Raw genomic sequence first — 2,500 nt, forward strand, 5'->3', positions numbered from 1 at the left:
AGAGAGAGAGAGAGAGAGACACGGGAAAGCCACGGCGCCCTCGGCGCCGCCCCGAGAGAGACGGCGACAGAAGGCGGCGCGGGAAGGGAAGGAGGAGGGGGTCACCCCCGTCCCCCGGCGCTCGCGCCTCTCGCGCGCGCGGCAGCACGGCACGGTACCCGCGCGGTACCCACCCGCAGACAGCCGCCCGCGCGGGGGGGGAGGGCCGGGGGCGAGGCCCGCGCCTCGCCTCCCTCTCGCCCTCCTTCTCTCGGCCCTCGGCGGGGAGGGGGGGGCGCTTGCGGCGCCGCCGCCTCTCGCGCTCTCTTCTCTCTCGCTTTTCTCTCCCCGGCCGCCGCCGCCGCCGCCAGGCGGCGCGGCCCCGGCGAGGACGAGCTCCGCCCCAGCGGCTCGCTCCGGGAGCGGGGAGCTACGGAGCGCTCCCCGAGTCTGCATTTAGGGGGACGAAGGCCCTGGCGCGGCACCCGCGCCGCGCAAAACGGGCCTGCGAGGCGACCCCAGCCGCGCCGCCCGGGGCGGCCCCCGGGCGGCGATTGATCGTCAAGCGACGCTCAGACAGGCGTAGCCCGGGAGGAACCCGGGGCCGCAAGTGCGTTCGAAGTGTCGATGATCAATGTGTCCTGCAATTCACATTAATTCTCGCAGCTAGCTGCGTTCTTCATCGACGCACGAGCCGAGTGATCCACCGCTAAGAGTTGTCTGGCTTTCGGCACCGACCCCGCGCGCGCGGAGGGGCCGGGACCGCTCGCGCCGAGCGGCCCCCTTTTTTTCTCTTGCGCCGAGGACGCGCGGCCGCCGCGCGCCCGGCTTCGACCGTACCAGCACGCAACGAAGCCCAGAGGAGGAAGGAAAAAAAAGCGGGAGGAACCCGCCCAAGGCTGCCGAGGCACGGCGGAAAGGCGGGGGGGCCCGCGCCCCCGACCGCCTCCCCCCACCGCGAGGGGAGGCGCCGCCACAACCTGTGCGGCCTCGGCAGGCGGCCCAGGCGCCCGGGCTCGGCCCGGCCTCCGCGCCGAGGGCCACGCGGCACGCGCGCCGGACCGCGGGGCTGGGGGGGGGCGGGCCACGGTGGCCCGCCCGGCCTCGCTGGCACAGGGACGACGCGCCCGCCGCCTTTGCCGGGGGCGCGGCCGTCGGCCCCCGCGCGCGCGCGCGCGCGCTGCCTCCCCTCGACCGCTCCGCCGACTCGCGGAGCGCCGCCGCATTGCCGCCGACGCGGCCGGCTCTCTCCCCAGCGGCCTTAACCGCCCTCGAGGCGGCACGCGGCGACAACCGCCCCGCCGCCACGCCCCCTGCCCGGCAGGACCGCTCCCGCCGGGAAAGGCGAGCGTCTGCCGGCCGCGCCCCGCCGCCGGCGCCGGAGGCGGACGCTGCCGAGACCCGAGCCGGCGTCGCCTGCGCCCGGGGCCGGCCGGACGGCAGACCCGCCGCCCCGGCGGCCCGCACTCCCGGGACCCGTCGTCGCCGCCTCGCACCGTCGGGGCCCCCTTTCCCCGGGCTCGCGCCCGGCGGAAGGCCTACGGCGCTGAGCCGGGGGGCAACGCCCCGCTCTCCTCGCTTGCCACCTGGAGAGCGGGCGGGGAGTAGCCCCCACGGCCGCCCGCACGCCTTCCTTCGGCCCACACGCGGCCGGGGAAGGGCGACGGGGAGGCGACGGGCGGGGCCGGGCCGAGACGGCCGCCGGCGATGGCGGGCGCCTTCCGCCGACCGTCCCCCGCCGGCTGGGGGGGGGGGACACTCGCCGAGCGGCGACGCCGCCGCTCGGCACGGGGCCGCCCGCGCTCGCGGGCCTCCGGCGACGGAGGGGACCGCCGAGCGCTCGCCCCGGGGCGGGCAGGCGGTCGGAACCGGGGGACGGCCGGCGGGCCGGTGCCGCCGTGGCCTTCGAGGACAAGGCCGTCGAGGGGAAAGAGACACGGCCGCGCCGGACGCGGCGCCGCGCCTGAGACATTGGCGGCGGCGGCCGAGGAGAGCGCGCGCGCGGTTGGGCCCCGGCGGCCGCAACCCCGCGGCTGAGGAAGGGCAGAGAGCGCGCGCTCTCTGCCGGCGTCGCCCCTTTCCGGGCCAGCGGGACGGCCCCGCGGCCGAGCCGCGCGCCGCGGCCTCTCCGCCGAGGCCGGGCCGCGGAGAGGGGGGGGCAGGGCGCCCCTCCCCGGCGCGGCGCGACTACCCCCGCGCGCGCTGCGGCGCGCGGCGGGACGACGACCGCCACGGCGGGCGCGGCCGCTGGCCGCGGGACACCACCGCAGGGGATCGGCTGGGAGTAGCTCCCCACCCCTCAGTGGAGCCGCGCCACCGCCCGGCACCTGCCGCCGCTGCCCGCCGCCGCCGCCGCCGCCGCGGCGGGGCGCGCCGAGCCGCCCGAGTCTTTAAACCGCCGCCCGGCTCGGCGGCCCGCTTTCGGCCCCCCGCGGCGTTTGACGACGCCGAGGGTGAAGCCGGGGACCGCCGAGGCGCGGAGCGCTAGGTACCTGGCCCTGGGGCGAGGGAAACGACCTGC

At 79.3% G+C, this 2,500-nt stretch overlaps 1 non-coding gene across 1 annotated transcript; it reads right to left on the bottom strand.

Moving 5' to 3' along the window:
- Nucleotides 1-545: 545 nt before the first annotated feature.
- Nucleotides 546-697, bottom strand: LOC128822795 (5.8S ribosomal RNA). The gene has a single exon (XR_008441604.1). It is a non-coding gene; the product is annotated as a 5.8S ribosomal RNA (ribosomal RNA).
- Between the last annotated feature and the right edge of the window lie 1,803 nt (nucleotides 698-2,500).

The sequence above is a fragment of the Vidua macroura genome, unplaced genomic scaffold, assembly GCF_024509145.1.
Source record: "Vidua macroura isolate BioBank_ID:100142 unplaced genomic scaffold, ASM2450914v1 whyUn_scaffold_105, whole genome shotgun sequence".
Taxonomy (NCBI): domain Eukaryota; kingdom Metazoa; phylum Chordata; class Aves; order Passeriformes; family Viduidae; genus Vidua; species Vidua macroura.